At 40.3% G+C, this 12,347-nt stretch overlaps 1 protein-coding gene and 1 long non-coding RNA gene across 9 annotated transcripts in view; one reads left to right on the top strand and one right to left on the bottom strand.

Annotated features, from left to right (window-relative positions):
- CACNA2D3 (calcium voltage-gated channel auxiliary subunit alpha2delta 3) overlaps positions 1–12,347 on the bottom strand; it is an 828,400-nt gene that overhangs the window by 567,861 nt on the left and 248,192 nt on the right. The window lies entirely within an intron of this gene.
- On the top strand, positions 6,770–10,273 carry LOC115654705. Of its 2 annotated transcripts, none has more exons than XR_004001244.1 (3): positions 6,770–6,782; positions 10,135–10,139; positions 10,185–10,273. It is a non-coding gene; the product is annotated as an uncharacterized LOC115654705 (long non-coding RNA). The 2 variants fall into 2 exon arrangements; XR_004001245.1 differs by having other exon boundaries at positions 6,773–6,786.

The following is a 12,347-nucleotide window of genomic DNA, read 5'->3' as shown; positions in this document are numbered from 1 at the left end:
CACCAATTAGGATGTTTTTCTCTTCCCAAGGCTAGGGACTGGCCTACACTACTGGCCAAATCGATGGGCAGCAATCGATCCAGCAGGCGCTGATTTATCGTGTCTGGTATAGATGTGATAAATCAACCACGGATTGCTCTAGCGTGGACTCCGGTACTCCACCTCAATGAAAAGCATGAAGGGACTTGAAAGGAAAGCATCTCCTGTTGACACACAGCAGTGAAGACACCGCAGTAAATAGATCTAAGTACGTCGACTTTAGTTATGTTATTCATGTAGCTGAAGCTGCATAACTTTGATGGATCCTCCTCGCAGTGTAGACCAGCCCAAGGGCTGAGATCCAAGGATACTGAGGAGTTAAAGTGGTGCCCCTGACAGAAAGGGAAGGGGAAAGTGGTCAGCTCAGCTGGAAGCTGACAGAGACCTAGGGCTTGTCTACATTTAAATCACTACTGATGGACTTGCTAGGGAACACCATGGACAGCCAGGGAGATTGTAATGCAGAGATCCAGTGAGAGAATGGTTGTACTTCAGGATCCGATCCCAGCGGGACGTGAACACATGTGCCCACTGCACTGTTGTACTGCTTTAGTGTAGACACTACCTGAGTCAACAGCAAGGGGTCTCCCGTTGAAGTAGGTAATCCACCTCCCTGAGAGGCAGAAATTAAGTTCATTTTTCTGGCTCTTCTCTGGACTTTCTCCAATTTGTTCACATCTTTCCTGAAATGTGGTACCCATAAAGGGTATCCAGTTGAGGTCTGATCAGCACAGAGTAGAGCAGAAGAATTACTTCTCATGACTTGCTTACAACACTCCTACCAATGCAGCCCAGAATGATGTTTGCTTTTTTTTTTTTTTCCAACAGTGTTACAAGTTGGCTCATAATGTAGCTGGTGATCCTCTATGACCCCCAGATCCCTTTCTGCAGTACTCCTTCCTAGGCAGTCACTTCTCATTTTGCACGTGTGCAATTCATTGTTCCTTTCCAAGTGGAGTACTTTACATTTGTCCTTAATAGATTTCATCCTATGTACTTCAGACCATTTCTCCAGATCATTTTGAATTTTAATCCTATCCTCCAAAGCACTTACAACCCTCTCCCCTCAGGTAGGTATCATCCCCAACTTTGTAAGTGTATTCTCTATGCCAACGGTAGGCAACCTATCGCACGGGTTCCGAAGGCGGCACACGAGCTGATTTTCAGTGGCACTCACTCCTGGCCACTGGTCTGGGGGGGCTCTGCATTTTAATTTAATTTTAAATGAAGCTTCTTAAACATTTTAAAAGCCTTATTTACTTTACACACAACAGTAGTTTAGTTATATATTATAGAAAGAGACCTTCTAAAAATGTTAACATGTATTACTGGCATGCGAAACCTTAAATTAGAGTGAATAAATGAAGATTCGGCACACTACTTCTGAAAGGTTGCCGATCCCTGCTTTATGCCATTATCTAGATCATTGGAGAAGATATAGAACAGAACTGGACCAGAACCAATCCCTTGATATGCCCATCCAGCTTGACCATGAACTATTGATAATTATTCTCTGGGAACAGTTTTCCAACCAGTTATGCGCCCATTCAACAGTAGCTCCACCTAGGTTATATTTCCCTAGTATGTTTAAGAAAAGGTCATAAACCTCTGCCCATCTGAGCAATAAATTGTATCTGGTTTTGGAGATACTGCTTCTGTGCCACTGCATATTACAACCAGTCACAACCCCCTGAAAAAGAATTCTGTCCAGGTCCAAGCCCAGCTGGACTTGCTAGGGAACAGCACTGGCAGCCAAGGGGGATGTACTGCAGAGCCCTAGGCAGAGTGGTTGGATTGCAAGATCTCACTTGAAAGGGGGTGCTCTTGGAGAACTGCAGAAGGGTATGTAAGGGTATTTTGTTCAGCAACATCATTAGTAAATGGTATTTCCAAAGGACAGGATGTATGTTAGGAGCTTCCATCATTTTCAAGGAGTAGCAGGTCCAACTTAATCCCCACAGAAGTCTGCAAGATGGCTTGCTCTTCCCCTCCCTGGAATGCTGTTTTTCCCTTTGCATAGGAGAGTCATAAGTAGGAAACTGAACAGTTATTTTTTCATTAATTCCTCAGCTGGAGTGAGGTACTGCAGTGTTTTATTTTCCATGCCAAATCACATCTGCCTACTCTAACTAGACACCATTATGTCAATGGGAAACAATGAAGACCAGAAGTGATAACTTGCTGTGGGCTGTAAGGTCATGGGGTACATCCACAGACTAATTCTTTCAATCAGCTTTTCTTTGTTATGTCTATCGCATTACCCTCCTTCTTATCATTATGTCTGCCTCACTATTGTTCCAGCTCTCTGCCAAACTGTTCTGTTTTACATCTGCCTATTGTACTGAGACTCAGTATTTCAGTATAGTATTATCACACAATACCTATTTTCATTACCACCTAATTGGAGCAGCCAAAACTACCTTCCTACATTTCAAAACTCTGTCAGAACCAATAATAAAATAAACTGAGTAATATAAAGAAACTGGGGCACTGGGGGTAGGGGGGGCAAGGCCAGACAGACTCAGGAGTATTCTTTGTGGATAAAGATTGCCATTAACTATAACACTACATATATTTATAATCAGAAGCATTCCAAAGGCAAATATTCACTCATCGAAAACTTCTTATTAAGGTAGGGGTCAAAGTCACAAGTTTATAATAGTTAACTGTAACTATCCATCAGAAGCAGTGCCTATCAATTCATATCATGTTCACAACTGTAGTATTTACTATAACTTACATTTGTCTGCTTGAATAATATTCTTCTGAATTTTCACTCTCTACATAGTGCAGACCTTCACTCACTCACTCTTCGGTTAGTCTTATTTCACTGCTTACTTCTTAAGGATATAGTATTGCCCACCTTTCTGTACTGCTACATAATTGCGCCCTTCTCCTCCCCCCACCCCGGATAAAAGTTTGTGTCCAAAGTCACAAACTGCTAGCCATGTCAAGAACAGAAACCAGGTCACCCAACTGGCAATGCTATAGTCAAGCCAATATTTAATAAATGCCTTTAAAGAGCGAGATACTAGTTAATGTTAGATCACACATCCAATTAAAGATTTCTGTTTGGACCACTTAGCTATATGGTCTTTTTGTTAGCGTGGTATTTGCCCATTGTTGAGTCTCAACACATTTTTCCCCGTCAACACTATTTTTTCTCTCTCTCCCTTTTAGTTAAAAATGAAGGAGATGAAGCTTGAAACCTCATTAAGGAAATGACCTATGCACAAAGAAAACAGCCAGAGCTCGTTATTCAAGTTGTAGCTCTTGCTAGTTTTCTGGGGAAATCTGATGAATAATCTACAGCATGATGGCCTTTGTACCACAACACATACACACTATATTATCAGCGGGTATTACAATCCATCAACATAAACAGTGAACACATTGTTTGGCAAAAACTTAGCAGTTGGGAAAAATCTTCTTCCCAACCTTGTTTCTCAGACTTACAACACATGCAACTAAATCTGTTAATGGGAAACAACAGTCCAAGGAGATTAATCTCTCCTTGCTGAGTGCATATAGCTCTCCACTCATGCCACAGGGACTTGCAAATGTGTCAACTGCAGACTAGGAGACAGATCCCCTGGTTCTGCCCATTTTTGTAGCACCAGTTCTTCCTCGCTTTTCTCTCAACAAAAGGGCCCAATAAATAAATTATTTGACTGCAGGACTGGGGCATAATTGCCTTTGTGTTTGTTTGTAGGTATGTGGTTACACTTCAAACATTTCAGCAGCTGAGTACTGTACAGCCCACGCTGGGAAGGCTTTTGTTAACTGAAACAACCTTTATCCAGGACTTTTCTTTTAAATTAAATGTAAATCAAATTTGGCTTTATGTTCTACAATGTAAGCCACATTATTTATCTCTAACACATTTAGAGACACACTTCGGTATAGCTTATTTATACAAATATGAAGGCCCTTAAACAGCTTTTGTTTTGTTCCCACAGACCTAGGAATTATTTTTGAAACTCAAGAACTGATTACACCAGGATCACCAGACTTCACCTCACCAAAAAATAAACGGCAAAACATAGTAACATGCTAGAATGCCAGCGTACAGTACAGAAACAAACTATTCCATTTCATTTCAGTCTGTAGCACTCACAAACATGAAGAGAAGTTATACAGCGGTGTATTTCTCAAAAAAAAATTATGGAGCCTTAGCACTGTAAAGTACCCAAAACAGCTTTGTTTTGCTTAGTCAATAAACCACTACTAATGATAATGTAACTATGAATTAAAGATGAATCAGTCTGCATAAAGAGAGAAGAGAACCCACTAATAATAGTCAAATCAATACTATAAAGTCCTAAAGAGAGCAGTTTGCTCTCTTTCAGGCTAACAGTAATTAATTTCCTTTTTTTCTCCTTATACCAGAAGAATCTAGAGAAAGAATGGTTTAATCACCTAAAAGATCTTTAATTAGAAAGAGAATATATTTGGATAAGTAGTTATAGTACACTTCTTGGTTTGTTTATGGCACTTTAAAAAAAATATCATCAAGATTGCACACACACATACACAAAACACCACATGTACTCAGAGCAGAAATGTGTGCCATGAGCTACCTAAATGGAAACAAAAGATTCTCAGCAATATTTGAATTATAACCATTTGGAATTTTTCTTGCTTTTAGAAAATACTCTGTTTCATCTTCACCCAGTTAGTAAAATTTCTGCAGCACACTTTTGCAACACAACTATCCCTGTTTTAAAACTGAGTATAGGGAGACATAGATAAATATTATCATACATTTGCTGTATATATTTCGATGTTGCATAATAAAAATGATATTCCTGTGTTGATTTTTTAAATATACAGCAGTTAATGAAACATTTTATAATACTGAGTAGAAAGATTTAGGCTTAATTATAGTGGATTGGATTAAGGCACCCCCGTTTCCTTCTGAAATTAATGAGTTGATGGCCCTGAGATCTCCTAGAAGGTGCTCAGTACCTTGCAGGGCTGGAACCTGTATGTACAAGCAACTAGGCAAAATGACAGGTTATCTACATGCCAGATGATTTTCTGGTTCCAAGAGAGAAAGCCATTACTTTTTAAGAACAGAATCTGTTAATATTCACTGTTTTTGAACTCTTCAAGATTAATTTCTGCAAACAGCAAGCTTAAGAATTGAAGTTGCTACAATTAATAGTATATCATTGCAATAATGATATTCAGTGAGTAGCTCTATAAATTATATTTTAATATGTGCATTTTCCCCATATAATGTATAGCAAACAAGTGACTATTTTTCTTTGTTCAGAAACATTTATATGAAGACACTTTTGAGATATCTACCTCCATTTTGCTAATCAGCTCTGAACATAGAACAAAAAACCCACACCAAGGCACTGTTTACTGCCGATCAATCTATCCTTAACTCCTCTCTGCTGAACACAAAGCAGTTTTAGCTGAACTGAACTCCAGGCCTCAAATCAGGAAGACACTTAAGCTTGTGAGTAGCCCCACTGTGGTAAACAACATAGGAACTTACATAACCAAGCATGTAAGTTAAGTACTCTGTGAATGAGGGCCTCTGCTGTTACTTCTGACAAATATGTGCTTTAATGTTGCCAACCCTAACGCCATCAAGCTCAACAAATTTAACGACTTGGAGACTGAGCTTGAGCTTCAGTGCTTCTCCAGAGGCTGCATTAAAGATTTGAAATCTGGAGTCAAATCTTTATTATGTGGGGCTTTTGTCAATCAGTCAGTGTGACTGTAAACAGTGCACAAGACAATGGCGAGACACAATCAGTGCCAATACTAGACTGGTCATTTTAACCCGAAGGAAAATTAGTATCTGTAAGTTCTTCCAAATTCCCACTTGCAATGTAAACATCCTGGGCTTCATTTGGAAGCTTGCTTTCATTCCACAAAATATAATCTGTTTCTTATTAAGGCAGATCTGCGAGAACCGTGTACCTCAATAAAATGTAATTGTGGCAACCAGATATTCTGTTTGCATTTGGAGGCACTGCAGAGTATGTGCAGCACACACAGGACTGCCAGAGGCATACATCTGTTTGTGCAGTTCTAGTTCAGTAGTTTAAGGAATGAAGTATCACCTCATTACAGAACTGCCATGTATGAGTGAATTTGTGGAGTTTGCCCTCCTCACAGTAAGACAGTTCTAATCTCCTTGCAACCCACAGTGGCAGCACAGAGATGAAGTGTTAAGCTTATCAGGCCTCATCTGTACCATCACCTACTTACTTAAACCCAGGCCATCTATTACTCTGTCATTTCTTTGTTCCTGAGGTGCCTGAATGCATAATAGCCAATACTGAAAGATACAAGATATCTTCAAGGCTTCCAAAGAGGAGCATCCTTTTTTTAAAAAAAAAAAAAAACAGCAAAATGAAAAAACAATTCACAAATCTTTCATGTGTAGCTTGCTCTAAATACATTTTCCACCCCAAACTGAAAATCTATTTATGCTATCATTGTATTCTCTATTATAAGACTATTCGAACATTTAAATGAGTTAATCCTTTAATGTTTGTGTTGGAATTGCTGATTCTAAAACAGTGTATATTTTTTATTATATACGAAGCGTACTATGGTGGGATTTTTTGATTCAGTACTATTTTTAAATTTCAGATTTTATTCCATATTGAAGATAATTTCCATTGGCACATTCAACTGTTTGTCTCAACTTAAGGTCTTAACAGATCACTCTCGTTAGAATGTGTATGGTAACACTCATTGTTTCATGTTCTGTGTGTGTGTGTGTGTGTGTGTGTGTGTGTGTGTATATACACACACACACACACACACACACACACACACACTTTCCTACTGTATTTTCCACTGCATGCATTCAATGAAGTGAGGTGTAGCCCACGAAAGCTTATGCCCAAATAAATTTGTTAGTCTCTAAGGTGCCACAAGTACTCCTGTTCTTTTTATGGCTACTGCTCTGAAATCTGCAAGGTCTGTTCCTGGTGTAGCATACATCTTAGGTATGTGACACTGGGAACAGACCTTGCAGATTTCAGAGTAGCAGCCATGTTAGCGTGTAGCCATAAAAAGAACAGGAGTACTGGCATGTTGGGGGACTGGAGCCTGCATACATATGCACAGAAAAAGGTATGCAGCAGTTGTTCGGAGACTGTGTCTCTCCTTGCATTGCTACCCAGGTAGTCCAAGCAGGCGAAAAATAGGATGCATCACAGTCTCTTACTCCCCCTTTGCATACAATGGAAATCTGTGGGTCTGCAGACTACCTAATATTTCCAAAGGCATCCAACACCGCCATTCAAAAATTTTTTTAGAGGTCCGTAAATGAAAAAAGGTTGAAAACCACCAACTTAAAAGGTACTAAAGTTGCCATGTAACATTTGTGGAATACTGTCCACAGGCCTGCACTGAGGAGCCTCAATTCAATCTGGAACATTTATAGGGGTTTGTTTTGGGGGTTGGTTTTGTTTTTTTTAAAGCATTTTAAATTATTCTAAATCAGCAATCAGCACTTGGCTCATATTTTGCTGTTACAACTGAAGATTTGAAGAGCCCAAGTCCGAAGATGCTGCCAATCTCACCATTAGTTCCTTGCAAGTCAGAAACGTAAAATTATATATTTACGAGAGATCATTTATAGCAGCCAATTAAATCACTTTGCAATAACAATGTACATTAAAGAATGCTAATTCGATTCCTGCCAGCACTGCAGCTCGCTGTCAATACTGCATTTAAAAATCCTTATGGGATAAACATGAAGGTATCCTAATCACACTGCATCATATTTACATTTTTCTTGTAGAAAGGAGCTTCTAGTGATAGTGTTAGTAGTGGTAGTGTTACAACAAAAGCGCTGTTCATACCTGACGTTACCCATGTTCGGATAATTGAATAAACCCACTTTCACTGGACTGTTTCAACTGACAGCTGGTGCTTGCATCCACCTATATGATATTGAAGAGTACATGCCACTATAACATGCCAACATGCTTATAGTTTGTTACTGAATTAGTACCAAAAAAGAATACAGGTGCAAAAAAATTAAGGACAGTGCAGAAGGTCAGGGTTCTGTTTTCAGATTCTGGTCCTCAATATTTAAAATTGCTGTAGTAAGGTAACTTTTCTACAGCATACTAAAGTATTCCATTAAGTATGTGTTCACTAGTTATCAATTTTGGAATCGTTCAATTCTTCTGATATCTGGGCTGATGATCTCACCAGTTATAATCTTCTGCCAAAAAAAGACTGAGTCTACACACCCTGTATACATTTGAAATTAGTCACCTTTCAGAAATAAACTGTTTATTACATAATTAGCGACTAAAGATGTCACCTATGCTCTATCATTTTAGAGCTCCATTAACATCCCACGAAGGAGCCCAGGGATAGGCTACTTTCTCCTTCCTGTCCGGCTCAGGTGATCCAATGGGTAAGATCACTTCCTGTAAAAGGAAAACCACAGGGACAGCATGTGGCATGCTCAAGTGTTGCCCTCAGGAAAGCCTCTTATTACTGCAGGATGACAAGAAGAGATGTGCCAAACCAAACAGTACAATTTACAGAAATCTAATGTCCATATGTGACTGCTCCTGGATATTTTACTGTTATATCTTCTGTAATCCCCATCTTTTTATTCCTTTAATTAGCACATTGCAGCTATAATCCTGCCCTGAGAAAAACCTTAACAAGCAGACAAATTTTGGTCGTCTTTGGCTTTCTTTAGAATCCTCTCCCCAGTCTAACTTTCTACATAATATTAACATATTGCAGGATATCACATTTGGGCAGAGGGGACATGAGGTTTTGAAGTTGTCAGTGAATTCATTTAAGACAACTCTTTGGTTCAAGTATTTTTATAACAGTATCAAAGCTGTTTTCCATTCAAAGCTCTTCTGTATAATACACATACACAATGTTGGTATTCTTCTTCAGAAGTTCAGGTTCCTCTATTTTAAGACGTTTTTCCTTCTGTGGTTCTTCTCCTTTCGGAAGTATAATGAGAAAGTGCCAAAAGAGGGAAATTTGACTAGGAAGACCAGAAGATGTAAGTTCTCTTCCCAGCCACAGACTTACTGTGTGACTGAATTCATTTAACTTGTCTATACCCTCCTTTCTGCACTCATAACAATGGATACAATAACTCTTCATCTCATAGGACTGTTTTGAAGATTAAATCAAATCATGCTTAGAGATCTTTGGACAAAAGGAATGTGTGAAGAGTAACATTAACATATTTCCACCTCAATTTGAACCTCTTTGGGAAACGGCATTCCCATTCTTTTGATGCTGCTCCTTCCAATCTAGCTTCCCTGAAATATTTTAGTGAATGAAGTCAGATTTTTTTGTGGAGAGGGGATTAAAATGTATACATATGAATACTTTGCACATAGCACATTAATTCTAATAACCTCAAAACACCTTACACTAGAAACAGTGACCCGTTTTACAGATAGGAAAACTGAAACAGACAGGAAGTTAAGTTATTTGATCACACCCACATAGTGAATCAGTGGTACAGTAACAGTCCAGATCTTGACTCCAATCATCCTACATGAAACACAAGATCATACAGCTTCCATTTTCTTATTAAATCTCAGGAATTTTTCCAAATATAATTTGTATTAGGACATCTAGAGCAACAAAGTTGTCTCCAACAGAATCTTCTTTACTGCTTTTCAAAATTAATTTTGTGTACCTCAAGTAATGGGACTTCTCTCTCCCCCTTTAGGAGATTATTCCACAGTATAGCAGCTCTCACTCTTAGTCCCTGATATTTTAACTTAGGTTTTTCCTATTGCATCTGGGTATATGCCATCTTGTCCAATCATTAATTTTCTTTCCTTTGTGTTTGCAGCCTTCATATATTTGTAAATACTCATCATGTATTCCCAGTTGTTGCTTATCGTGTGTGTGCGCGTGTGTTAGAAAATACTTTATTTCTTCTCAATCTTTTTTTTTAAATATATAAATTAATACTTCCAGACCCCTCATTACTGTGTTCCTCTTTGTCTCCAGTTTGCCTACACATTCTAGTATTAAAGTGCCTAGAAATGAACATCATATTTCAGGTTTCAGAGTAGCAGCCCTGTTAGTCTGTATTCGCAAAAAGAACAGGAGTCCTTGTGGCACCTTAGAGACTAACACATTTATTTGAGCATAAACTTCAGTCTCTGCATCCAATGAAGTGCGCTGTAGCCCACAAAAGTTTATGCTCAAATAAATGTGTTAGTCTCTAAGGTGCCACAAGGACTCCTGTTCTTTTTGCATATTATTTCAGGTATCATTTCACCAGTTGTATGGAAAGTGACAAATCACCATTCTGCTCCAGGATATGCTGTTACTGCATAGCTAACACATATGTATTAGGCTTGATTTTTAAGTCTCTATGTGAGACAAAAGCAAGGGTGGGCAAACTTTTTGGGCCAACGGCCACATCTGGGTGGGAAAATTGTATGCAGGGCTCGGGCAGGGAGTTGGTGTGAGGCAAGGAGTTCAGAATGTGGGAGGGGGTGCGGTGCGCAGGATGGGGCTCAGGGCAAGGGATTGGGGCAGAGGAGGGGTGCAGGGTATATGAGAGGGCTCAGGGCAAGGGTGCAGATTGTGGGAGGGGGCTGGGGTGCAGGAGGGGTCCAGGGTGCAGGAGAGGGCTCAGGGCAAGGGTGCAGATTGTGGGAGGGGGCTGGGGTGCAGAAGGGGTGAAAGGTGCAGGCAGGGCGTTTAGGGCAGGGAGTTGGGGGGGGGGAGCGCAGGAGGAGTTCGAGCTCCGGCCCGGCACCACTTATCTGAAGCGGCTCTGGGATGGCAGCGGTGCACACCGGGGCCAGGGCCGCTCCAGGAAGTGTTGTGGCCCCTGGGGATGGGAAGGCAGAGAGCTCTGGGTATGCTGCCCTTGCTGCACCTCCAACCAAGTACCTCTCCCGAAGCTCCAGTTAGCCGCGGTTCCCCATTCCTGGCCAATGGGAGCTACGGAAGGCGGTGCCTGGAGGCAAGGGCAACGAAGGTGGAGCCCTTTGACCCCCCCACCCGGGGGTTACTTTTGAGAGCGGCACCGGGCTCGTGGCATCATGGGGGGGGGCAATCCCACAGGCTGGAGCCAAAGCTCTCAGGGGCTGGATCCAGCCCACGGGCTGTAGTTTGTCCACCCCTGGACTAAAGTCTCTGCAATGAGATCTACAAAACAAACCAAGTTTAATGCAAATGGTTTCTCCATCAACTTTCAGGATACTTACAAGTTACATTGTGTGTTGAGTTCTGCAGAATTCACATTTGGCAATAAGTTTACAGAAGCCATTTAAGACACCTCTAAGCTGAGAACAAACATGAAAAAATTCATTCTTAAAATATTTTTAGTTAGGAAAGTTAGCATAACCAACACTGAGGTTTAAAATAAAAGCTGCATTTTGGAGAAGAAAAATGGTGTTAAGACACTGGACTCGGACTCAGGATATTTCAGCTCTATTCCCAGCTTTGCCATATACTTCTAGTGTCTGACCTCAGACAAGTCAGATAATCTCCCATCGCCTCATCTTCCCCATCTATAAATTGAGACTACTACTTCCTCCTAACCTTCTACTGTTTTGCCTATGTAGACTCCTACTCTGCAGCTACACAGACAGACAACAATAACTGTGCAAAGCCCTATGATTTCAGAGCATTAGCAGAGCCAGTTTTCAGCAGAGCGGAGCTGGAGGGCAACGGGTCATTGGTGATGCCACCTTCAAATACCCTTTCAAGTCAATTGATGTATCACACAAACACCTAAGGGATGTTGAGGGGCAGTCAGTCTCAGCCCCCTCTCCTCCCCCTTGTTCCTTCTTCCCTATTAACTCTGCAACTGCTTCAGTGGGGTTCTGTGTGTCACAGCAGTCTGTCCACATGCTATCAGCTGCAGAACTAGGGCCTTAGACTGCAAGATCTTTGGAAAGTGACCACCTTTTACTATGTCTTATGTGTCTGTGAAGTACCTCGTACAATAGGACCCCAATTTCAGTTAGGGACTATAGGCAGTACTGTAATACAAACAGTAAATCATAATAGCAAATCCAACCTAATAGCAAATCTAACTACTTCTCCCTCTGCAATATGTACATCACATATATTCTACATGTAGAAAGAACACTGGCTAACATTTCAGGTGTTCAACAATTTGGCGAGCAAATGGTGTAAGCCTCATTTAAAAACTGAAAACGTGACGGAAATATTTATATTTCTTTATTTAAAAATACTGTGTCCTTTCAGGCTCAACTTTTTCCTTGAAACTAGAAAGAATTCCAAGTAAAATGTCACATGTATAGAATAAAAGATAATGTTCATAGTTTGCAAATGCAGCA

The sequence above is a fragment of the Gopherus evgoodei genome, chromosome 7, assembly GCF_007399415.2.
Source record: "Gopherus evgoodei ecotype Sinaloan lineage chromosome 7, rGopEvg1_v1.p, whole genome shotgun sequence".
In the NCBI taxonomy this organism is placed as follows: domain Eukaryota; kingdom Metazoa; phylum Chordata; order Testudines; family Testudinidae; genus Gopherus; species Gopherus evgoodei.
Note: the sequence above shows the minus strand (reverse complement) of the source record. Positions and strands in the feature narration are given on the sequence as shown.